The sequence below is a fragment of the Salmo trutta genome, chromosome 21 (assembly GCF_901001165.1).
Source record: "Salmo trutta chromosome 21, fSalTru1.1, whole genome shotgun sequence".
NCBI classification, from domain to species: domain Eukaryota; kingdom Metazoa; phylum Chordata; class Actinopteri; order Salmoniformes; family Salmonidae; genus Salmo; species Salmo trutta.
The window spans coordinates 17622449-17634639 of NC_042977.1; the positions used below are offsets into that span (position 1 = coordinate 17622449).

At 43.3% G+C, this 12191-nt stretch overlaps 1 protein-coding gene across 7 annotated transcripts in view; it reads right to left on the reverse strand.

Annotated features, from left to right (window-relative positions):
• Positions 1–12191, reverse strand: part of clcn2a (chloride channel, voltage-sensitive 2a) — a 71480-nt gene that overhangs the window by 21939 nt on the left and 37350 nt on the right. The window lies entirely within an intron of this gene.

The window sequence follows — 12191 nt, forward strand, 5'->3', positions numbered from 1 at the left end:
TCATAGACTGGATGTAACATAGTAAACGTAAATCCGAAACACTCAAATTAGTATGATATGTTACGTTTGGTATGGTTACATAAGACAGATGGTTACTTCATTCAAAAAATCGAGTGGGTGGCTGGTTGGCATATAACGTGAACGTCTAGCAACCCAAAGGTTGCGGATTCAAATTTTGCAACTGACAAATTTAGCATTTTAGCACCTTTTCAACTACTTACTACTTTTTAGCTACTTTGCATGTTACCTTTCCCCTAAGCCTAACCCTTTCCAGCACCTGCAGATCGATGTCTGAAGTTCGTAACAGCACTAAGCTAAACACCACGGACTGAATCAGAAAAATAGGAGAAATATCGTGAACCTCTGTTAAATGACAAATTTCTAGATGTCGGGATTATCACAAAAATATAATCAATGGCTCATTCGAGCGAGAAGATAACATCCCGCGTTATGACATCGGCCAATACTGAAATCTGATGCGCGAAAGACATTTTCACCATCTAAAAGTGATCTTTCTATTAATTATTATCACAATGCTCAATCTGGTCTCAAAGCATTCATATTTATATTAGTCTGTACGTAAATCTGAGATACTCCATTTAGTATGATATGTTACGTATGGTATGTATTAATTTGTTAGCTAACATGCTAAGTAGTTGAACAGTTGGTAATTAGCTAAAATGCTAAAGTTGTCAGTGATAAGATTCAAACTCGCAACTTTTGGGTTGCTAGACATTCGCGTTATAATACGACCAACCACCCTACTTTTTTTGTTGTTGCCTTAAATAACCATCTGTCTTGTGTAACCATACCAAACGTAACATATCGTACCAATTTGAGTTTCTCGGATTTACATTTACTATGTTGTTGTTTTGTCGCACTGCTTTGCTTTATCTTGGCCAGGTTGCAGTTGTAGATGAGAACTTGTTCTCAACTGGCCTACCTGGTTAACTAAAGGTGAAATAAAATGTTTTAAAATAAATGTTACGTCTAGTCTATAAGACCAGGTTTGCAGGTTGAATATGGTGAGATTGTAAACTCCTAAATTGATAGTGCAGTTTGTTAAGGAGATTTTACAGCTAACTGCTATAGCTACTTCACATGCTGATATTGACTTTGGTATTATTGTGTGCTAGCTATTGCATTGTGGGTTTTGCAGTCGACTTAAGACTCCAGCCACCCAAGCCATAGAATGTTCTCTCTGCTTCCGCATGGCAAGCGGTACCGTACCAACAAGTCTGACACCAACAGGTTCCTGAACAGCTTCTATCCCCAAGCCATGACACTGCTACATAGCTAACAAAATGGCTACACAGACTATGTGCATTGAACCTTCTGTTTTATTTGAATTTTTGCTCTGACTCTATGCACACTCTACATACTCACTCGAACACACAATTTGTTCACATTAACATAACACCCACACACATTCATGCTGACTCTAAACACACACACACACAAGCTGCTGCTTTCTCTGCTTATCATATATTCTGATGTCTAGTCACATTACCCCTATACAGTCAGGTCCATAAGTACTTGAACAGTGACACAATTTGCATCATTTTGCCTCTGTACGCCACCACAATGGACTTGAAACGGAACAACCAAGATGTGCTTTAAGTGTAGACCATCTTTAACTGAAGGGTTTTATCAAAATGATTGTGTGAACCGTGTAGGAATTACAACCATTTTTAAACATAGCCCCCCAGTTTTAATGGCTCAAAAGTAATTGGACGTACCAAGGTAATCATAAATTAAATTGTGAGTTTTAATACTTAGTTGCAAATCCTTTGCACTCAATGACTGCCTGAAGTCTGGAACCCATAGACATCACCAGATAATGGGTTCCTTCCCTGGTGATGCTCTGCCAGGCCTTTACTGCAGCTGTCTTCAGTTCCTGCTTGTTCTTGGGGCGTTTTGCCTTCAGTTTTGTCTTCAGCAAGTGAAATGCATGCTCAATTGGTTTCAGGTAAGGTGATTTACTTGGCCATTGCAGAACATTCCACTTCTTTGCCTTAAAAAACTATTGGGTTGTTTTCTCAGTATGCATCGGGTCATTGTCCATCTGCACTGTGAAGCGCTGTCCAATGAGTTTTGATGCATTTGGCTGAATCTGAGCAGATAATATAGTCCTAAACACTTCAGAATTCACTGTACATGCTTTTTTAGATGTTTTTTTGGCAAACTCTAATCTGGTCTTCCTGTTTTTGAGTCTTACTAGTGGCTTATATCTTGTGGTAAACCCTCTGTATTTCCTCTGGTGAAGTCTTCTCTTGATTGGTGACTTTGACAAAGATACGCCTACCTCCTGGAGGGTGTCCTTGATCTGGACAACTGTTGTGAAGGGGTTTTTCTTCACCAGGGAAATAATTATTCTGTCATCCACCACAGTTGTTTTCTGTGGTCTTCCGGGCCTTTTGGTGTACCTGAGCTCACCAGCGCGTTCTTTCTTTTTAAGAATGTACCAAATAGTTGATTTGGCCACACCTAATGTTTTAGCTGTCTCTCTGATGGGTTTGTTTGGATTTGTCAGCCTAATGATGGCTTGCTTCACTGGCAGTGACAGCTCTTTGGACTTCATATTGAGGGTTAACAGCAACAGATTCCAAATGCAAATGTCACACTTGAAATCAACTCTAAACCTTTTATCTGCTTACTTGTAAATTAACTAATGAGGGAATAACACACATGGAACAGCTGAGCAGCCAATTGTCCAATTACTTTTGGTCCCTTAAAAATGGGGGACCACATAGAAAAAGTGCTGTAATTTCTACACCGTTCACACAATTTGGATGTAAATACCCTCAAACTAAAGCTGAAAGTGTGCACATTCAGCTCATATGCATTGTTTCATTTCAATTCTAATATGCTGTGGTAGACAGCTAAAATAATAATAACTTGGTCAATGTCCAAATATTTATGGACCTGACTGTACAAACTGTATCTAACCCTACCACTCCAGTATCCCTGCACATAGTAAATATGGTATTGTCAAATGGTATTGGCACTGACCCTGGAACTGACCCTGTATATAGCTTACATACTTTCGCCTGTTCTTCTTATTAACATTTCTTGTGTTTTTGTTCTACTTCACTTTTTTTAAATAACAAAAAATATAGTACTACTGATATTGATTATTACTGCATTGTTGGGAAAGAGCAAGCAAGAAAGGCATTTCACTGTGCTTGTGCATGTGATAATAAAAACTTGACTTGAAAAACAAAACGTGTTGTTCTCACATAGTGTTATTTAACACTGTAAATTATAGGAATTAGTGATTTTGGGTGTATTTTTCCTTTAAAGGCATGCTCCGGAACTTTGGTGATTATTAAGTATTTTTTAAACATCCCGCTATGGGCTGGCTGTATCAATGTGTAATTCATACATGAATAATGTATTAGTAGAATTACTGTCTTACCTCGATCAGCCATGAAATCCCTAGTTTGAAAGCTGTGCTGCGCCATTTTCCCTACATTTTCCTCCACGTGGGCCAGCCCCCTAGCAATTCAAGTTCTAGCCAATGATAACTCAGTAATACCAAAGTCAATATCAGCATGTGAAATAGCTACAGTTGTTAACTGTAAAATCACCTTAAACTGCACTATCAAACTGCACTATAGTATATGTTTTTTTAAGGTAAAGTAATATGTATTATGTGGATGTATTTCAAGTCCTACCTTCAAACGCTGTGCCTCTATGCTTGACATCATGGGAAAATTAAAAGAAATCAGCCAAGACCTCCGAAAAACAATTGTAGACCTCTACAAGTCTGGTTCATCCTTGGGAGCAATTTCCAAACGCCTGAAGGTACCACGTTCATCTGTACAAACAATAGTACGCAAGTATAAACACCATGGGACCATGCAGCCATCATACCGCTCAAGAAGGAGACACGTTTTGTCTCCTAGAGATGAACGTACTTTGGTGCGAAAAGTACAAATCAATCCCAGAACAGCAAAGGACCTTGTGAAGATGCTGGAGGAAACAGGTACAAAAGTATCTATATCCACAGTAAAACGAGTCCTATATGGACATAATCTGAAAGGCCGCTCAGCAAGGAAGAATCCACTGCTCCAAAACCGCCATAAAAAAAGCCAGACTACGGTTTGCAACTGCACATGGGGATGAAGATCGTACTTTTGGAGAAATGTCCTCTGGTCTGATGAAACAAAAATAGAACTGTTTCGCCATAATGACCATCGTTATGTTTGGAGGAAAAAGGGGGAAGCTTGCAAGCCGAAGAACACCATCCCAACTGTGAAGCACGGGGGTGGCAGCAGCATGTTGTGGGGGTGCTTTGCTGCAGGAGGGACTGGTGCACTTCACAAAATAGATGGCATCATGAGGTAGGAAAATGATGTGGATATATTGAAGCAACATCTCAAGGAAGTTAAAGCTTGGTCACAAATGGGTCTTCCAAATGGACAATGACCCCAAGCATACTTCCAAAGTTGTGGCAAAATGGCTTAAGGACAACATAGTCAAGGTATTGGTGGCCATCACAAAGCCCTGACCTCAATCCTATAGAAAATTTGTGGGCAGAACTGAAAAAGTGTGTGCGAGCAAGGAGGCATACAAACCTGACTCAGTTACACCAGCTCTGTCAGGAGGAATGGGCCAAAATTCACCCAACTTATTGTGGGAAGCTTGTGGAAGGCTACCCGAAACGTTTGACCCAAGTGAAACAATTTAAAAGGCAATGCTACCAAATGAGTGTATGTAAACTTCTGACCCACTGGGAATGTGATGAAAGAAATAAAAGCTGAAATAAATCACTCTCTGTCAGAAGGTGAGTGTAGCTGGTGCATGAAGTCAGGCGCAAGAGAGCAAAATGAGTGAGCAATGTACTTTACTCAAAAAAACAAAGGCACAAGGTAAACAAATACACTTGACAAAATAACCAACGATAAACATTACGCACGGGTGAACACAGCACCCGTCAAAAAAACAGCCATCATGAACCGAACAATAACTGAAATAATCACGCACAACAAACATGGGGAAACAGAGGGTTAAATACATGAACATGTAATTGGATAATGAAAACCAGGTGTGTAGAAAATAAAGACAAAACCAATGGAAAATGAAAGATGGATCAGCGATGGCTAGAAGACCGGTGACGTCGGCCGCCGAACGCCGCCCGGACAAGGACCGACCTCGGCGGAAGCCGTGACACTCTCTCTACTATTATTCTGACATTTCACATTCTTAAAATAAAGTGGTGATCCTAACTGACCTAAGACAGGGAATTTTTACTAGGATGAAATGTCAGCAATTGTGAAAAACTGAGTTTAAATGTATTTGGCTAAGGTGTATGTAAACTTCCGACTTCAACAGTATATGTCTGTCTTTGTCTTACTCCACAGACATATCTGCCCATAGCCTCTCAAAGGCCATGTCCCAAATGGCACCCTGTTCCCTATATAGTGCACTGCTTTTGACCAGAGCCCTATGGGCCCCAAAAGTACCTTTGAGAGGCTATGGGCAGATATGCAAAATATATATAGATAAAGTTAGGTCAGTGAAAAGAGGCTCCATTGGACTCAATTTATTCTCCCTTTTCTATGAACTGGCAAAGTCTGGAATTGTACTGGTTCAGTATCTAGAGCGTTCGTAGACCTGGTCCCTCAAGACACTCAACGTGCTCCACTGACACAGATGCTGTACATCTTCTGTATTTAGCCAATGTCCCTTCACTGCCACAAGGATATAAATATGACTTTATCCTTAAATAAACGTATACTACTGATTTGAAATCCAAACATGTCTTGTCTTTGTGAGAGATGGCAAGAGAAATATTGATGTAGGGAGGGAGAGATGGACAAGTGAGAGAGAAAGATGGAGGAAGAGGGGGAAAAGGAAAGAGATAAGAGGGAGAGGAATGATAAATCAAGAGAGAGAGAGAACCGCAGTTGACAGTAGGTGGAGAGAGATTTGTTATTGTTTATTTGTTTATCCCTTTTGTTTATTATCTATTTCACTTGCTTTGGCAATGAAAACATATGTTTCCCATGTCAATAAAGCCCTTAAATTGAATTGAGAGAGAGAGAGAGAGAGAGAGAGAGAGAGAGAGAGAGAGCGAGAGAGCGAGAGAGAGAGAGAGAGCGAGAGAGAGAGCGAGAGAGAGAGCGAGAGAGCGAGAGAGAGAGCGAGCGAGAGAGAGAGCGAGAGAGAACAGCTGACAGACAGAGAGCGATGGGGCAGATCCCAGGGGGACATTGAGGTCCCCAAGGGAACAGTGGGGAAGCAGGGGCACAACTGTGTTCGTGGCAACGTGATAGGCCCAGTTGACGACCGACAGCCCAGGCACCTGCTGATTGGCACCTCACCTGCACATGCGCATGGGCGTGCAGACACTCTTAGGCGAGCATGCACGCACACGTATGCACACGAACACATTCAGTTGGAATACGCACACACAGACACACATACATGTAATGTTCTAGGTCCGACAGTGCAGTAACATTGATTACACTGTTTACGACGACACTAGTGTAATACGACACCTCATGGTAGAGCCATAGTACTACAGTTTATGGTTGTCAGTCAACCATTGAACATGTGTATGTCAACCATGCAGCGCTTCTAGATAAACGACCATCAACTGAACTGTGTTTGGACATTACCTTATTATTCATGCATATGGAATATTACAATAGCAACGAGGATTAAACATGAGATGGATTACAGCAAGAAAACAAACATTGAACTGAATTTTACTTTCTGGCAAGTAAAGGATTTTCACTCGTGATTAGCAAGCTATGCTAGCACGCTAACGCTTGCAAGCTAACAAGCTGGTAGCTAGCGAAAAGGACATTGAAATGGCGCTAGCAATCCCACCGTTTAAAACTGAAAGTGACCCTAGTTCCGTTGGGCCACGTTGGAATAAATAGGTGCAGATATTCTAACATTACACCATAGCCATGAAAATTACCAGCGATGCCAGGCTGAAAGCACCGTTGTTGCACTTAAAAGGAGAACGAGCACATGACATTTGCGACACATTCGCGGTAGAGGCAGATAAGTATGCAGACACAAAACTGAAAAAGAACGTTCAGTACCAATATATTAAGTGAAGCCACTCAGCAGCAGGGCAAGAAGTCCAATAATGGACTAAAGGAACCTAATGTTAATCCTTATAGTCCAAGGATCTTACATGTTCTGTTTGGCTCTCGAAGCCAAAACAGCCAAATACTCCTTATAAAAGTTAATCGATTCTCAATTGCGGTGAGCAACTGAGCAACATGATGGGACCAATCACATCAAAATAATTTCACAAGTGCATAATAGACTTCATGTTAACTGGCCAGGTCGCAGTTGTAAATGAGAACTTGTTCTCAATTGGCCTACCAGGTGAAATAAAGGTGAAATAAAAATAAGTAAAATAAAAACTGGTTTTAACACAGTTGCAGCCAACAGTATTTTTCAGTAACAGCACGTTTGAGGCATCCGTCTTCCGTTTACACACAGGTGTTAGGAGACACAGATAGCTAATTAGCATAGGTAGTCGATTCTGTCTTCCGTCTGTTTTCCGTAAACACGAGCTGCAACATGGCGATATTGTCATGTGGGAACACTAACCCTAAAGGTGCATCAATTTAACCTTTTGTTTTTTGAAAATCATTTCTCGCTGGTATGAAAGATCAGGTTCTTCCAAAACTGCACTGCAAGGAATGCTTGTTAATGTTCAGACCGAGCGTCGGGGCTCTTAAGACGTCTTCGTTCAATGACTCTAATGTGTATTGTAATGGAACGGTGAGTCATGATCAAGAAGTAGGCGAGAGCCTAGATACTTACCACACCAGACTTTGCATGTTAGCAAATAACTTTGAGTTTGCAGACATTGACATGGAGATGAAAGAACAATTGATTCAGAGCTGTACCTCGTCCAGGCTGCGCTGTCGTGGTTCCTCCTGGCACCAGAGGGCGGCAGAGACCACCCTAGAGACTTTTATTAGACTCAGGTGTGTCTTGATATTTCATGATTGTGTCCCTTTTAAAAGAGGTCTGTTTTCTGTGGTCCTTTGCAGAAGCTTGAATTGTTTACTGGGTGCGTTTGTTTCCTGAGTGAGTTTGAGACATAGTGTTTGTTGTTTTTCAAGTGTACGGTGATCCTGCGACTACCGTTTCTCAGTAAAGTATACTGCTCAAAAAAATAAAGGGAACACTTAAACAACACAATGTAACTCCAAGTCAATCACACTTCTGTGAAATTAAACTGTCCACTTAGGAAGCAACACTGATTGACAATACATTTCACATGCTGTTGTGCAAATGGAATAGACAACAGGTGGAAATTATAGGCAATAAGCAAGGCACCCTCAATAAAGGAGTGGTTCAGCAGGTGGTGACCACAGACCACTTCTCAGTTCCTATGCTTCCTGGCTGATGTTTTGGTCACTTTTGAATGCTGGCGGTGCTTTCACTCTAGTGGTAGCATGAGACGGAGTCTACAACCCACACAAGTGGCTCAGGTAGTGCAGCTCATCCAGGATGGCACATCAATGGGAGCTGTGGCTAGAAGGTTTGCTGTGTCTGTCAGCGTAGTGTCCAGAGCATGGAGGCGCTACCAGGAGACAGGCCAGTACATCAGGAGACGTGGAGGAGGCCGTAGGAGGGCAACAACCCAGCAGCAGGACCGCTACCTCCGCCTTTGTGCAAGGAGGAGCAGGAGGAGCACTGCCAGAGTCCTGCAAAATGACCTCCAGCAGGCCACAAATGTGCATGTGTCTGCTCAAACGGTCAGAAACAGACTCCATGAGGGTGCTATGAGGGCACGACGTCCACAGGTGGGGGTTGTGCTTACAGCCCAACACCGTGCAGGACGTTTGGCATTTGCCAGAGAACACCAAGATTGGCAAATTCGCCACTGTGCTCTTCACAGATGAAAGCAGGTTCACACTGAGCACGTGACAGAGTCTGGAGACGCCGTAGAGAACGTTCTGCTGCCTGCAACATCCTCCAGCATGACTGGTTTGGCAGTGGGTCAGTCATGGTGTGGGGTGGCATTTCTTTGGGGGGCCGCACAACCCTGCATGTGCTCGCCAGAGGTAGTCTGACTGCCATTAGGTACCGAGATGAGATCCTCAGACCCCTTGTGAGACCATATGCTGGTGCGGTTGGCCCTGGGTTCCTCCTAATGCAAGACCTCATGTGGCTGGAGTGTGTCAGCAGTTCCTGCAAGAGGAAGGCATTGATGCTATGGACTGGCCCGCCCATTTCCCAGACCTGAATCCAATTGAGCACATCTGGGACATCATGTCTCGCTCCATCCACCAACGCCACGTTGCACCACAGACTGTCCAGGAGTTGGCGGATGCTTTAGTCCAGGTCTGGGAGGAGATCCCTCAGGAGACCATCCGCCACCTCATCAGGAGCATGCCCAGGCGTTGTAGGGAGGTCATACAGGCACGTGGAGGCCACACACACTACTGAGCCTCATTTTGACTTGTTTTAAGGACATTACATCAAAGTTGGATCAGCCTGTAGTGTGGTTTTCCACTTGAATTTTGAGTGTGACTCTAAATCCAGACCTCCATGGGTTGATAAATTGGATTTCCATTGATTATTTTTGTGTGATTTTGTTGTCAGCACATTCAACTATGTAAAGAAAAAAGTATTTAATAAGATTATTTCATTCATTCAGATCTAGGATGTGTTGTTTAAGTGTTCCCTTTATTTTTTTGAGCAGTGTATTATGTTTATCCTTAACCACTGATTCCTTGTCTGGTCTCTTCTCTGCACCTGGGTCCATCCTCACCACGTCACATGCACAGAAGAGCACTGAGAGAGCCTGACATGGCTGTAACCGCCCCTCTCGATCACAGGAGATCGCTGGAACTATCTGAAATCCAGGCAACAGGCATAGAACAGTGCTCGGCTGCTATAGTCAATACAGTGCATCAGAAGCGCACAACAAGTGCACAGAAAGGGTTAGATCAAACAACCAATAGAGGCAAATACACACATACTGGAGACTGTCCGGCAAGAGGAAAAGAGTGCAAAGCTTGTGGGAAACAAAATCACTTTTCAAAGCAGTGTCGATCAAAACCAAAACAGGAGCAGCACACAGACACCAGAGACAATGCTAAACAACACAGATCACGGCAGAAAGTTAACTACGTAAGTGCAACACACAGTGAAAATGCGAGGCGAGATTCATCAAGCAGTGACAAGTGTTAGACATCCACGGACACACATTCAGCTAAATGGTGTCAGAGTAGTAGTTGTGATATGGCTGCAGTGAACATGATCACTGGTAGTTTTCAATACACTTAAGCCACGGCCGCAGCTCAGCCCAGCCAAAATCAAGTTCTTTTGATACGGCTCCACAAACCCACTGCTGGTGCACTCACATGCAATGTAGAGGCAAGAGACAAGAACACTCCGAGCACATTCTATGTCATTCAAGGCGATGGCTACTCCCGGCTAAGCTACCACACAACTAAGGAGCTAAGCCTGAGCAAGACAATCAACTCCGTCTTCCTCACCAGTCCAGCGCACAGCGGCAGATGAACTTGTGGACAACCACCCAGAATGTTCAATGGAATTGGAGCGCGGAAAGATTCCCAGGTGAAACTACACACAGACACCGAAGTCCAGCCCACGTGCCAACCACACAGGGGCGTGCCCTTCCACATCCGAAAACCAAAAAGTTGAAGACAAGCTATAAGCACTGGAGACTGATGACATTGTTGAGATGGTCCCACTGGGCAAAGACATCAGTTCAACGTCTAGTCTTGATTTACATTTGACTGAGTCGTCAACTAATGTGAATTCAACGTAAAAATCAACAAAACATTTCACCATGTCATTGGATTTAGGTTAAAAGTTGAGTGAAAAACAAAAAGAAATTTGCTTACGTTGATGACTATTTTCCAATCCAATCAGTGTTCCATGTTTATTTAAAGTATCACATTAAATTTGGTTGAAATGACGTGGAAACAACGTTGATTCAATCAGTTTTTTGCCCAGTGGGGTGGCAGGCCCTAAACCCTGGGTCTCCCCCCATCGTGAGACCCTCAAAGCCCAAGGACCCAGAGTCTGGGCAGACAAGCACAAAGCCAATACAGCCATTCTACGTGAATGTCACATCACACCATGGACAACATCATCCACAAACTCAACAGAACCACAGTGTTTTCCAAGCTGGATCTAAAAGCTGGATATCACCAACTTGAACTACACCCGACAGCAGATATTCCCCACGTTCACCACTCATCTCGGCCTGAGGAGGTATAAACCATTGAAATGTGGTATCTCTCCAGCTGCAGAGGTGTTCCAGAATGCTGTCAGACACTCCAAGGCATTGCAGGTGTGAAAAACCTCAGCGACAACATCGTGTATGTAGCAACACAAGCTGGCCACAATAACAGCCTGAGAGTAGTGTTCCAAAGTTCTCTGTTTTCATCTTCTCTGCTGGCGGTATCTCAGCTGACCTGAAAAAAGTCACTGCCATTTACCAGGCCTGCAATCCCCAAAATGCAAGTCAAATAATGAGTCTTCTCCGGCATGGCCAACTACTGCTCAGATTTCATCCAGGATTATGCCACCCTCACTGTGCCACTACAGTAGCTCACAAAGAAGGATGTTCCATGGCAGTGGGGTGAGAAACAGGAAACAGCTCTGAAAAAACTAAGACAGCACAACCAGTGACACCACCATGTCATACTTTGATTCATAAAAGGAAACAGAGCTCATTGTAGACGACAGTGGAGGCTGTTGAGGGGAGGACGGCTCATAATAAATGGCTGGAACGGAGCAAATGGAATGGCATCAAACGCATGGCAACACTACAGCATACAATGACATTCTAGATGATTCTGTGCTTCCAACTTTGTGGCAACAGTTTGGGGAAAGCCCTTCCCTGTTTCAGCATGACAATTCCCCCGTGCACAAAGCGAGGTCCATACAGAAATGGTTTGTTGAAATCGGTGTGGAAAAGTTGACTGGCCTGCACAGAGCCCTGGCCTCAACCCTATTGAACACCTCTGGGATGAATTGGAACACCGACTGCGAGCCAGGCCTAATCGCCCAACATCAGTGCCCGAATGCTCTTGTGGCTGAATGGAAGCAAGTCCCCGTAGCAATGTTCCAACATCTAGAGGAAAGCCTTCCCAGAAGAGTGAAGACTATTATACCAGCAAAGGAGGGACCAACTCCATATTAATACCCATGATTTTCGAATGAGA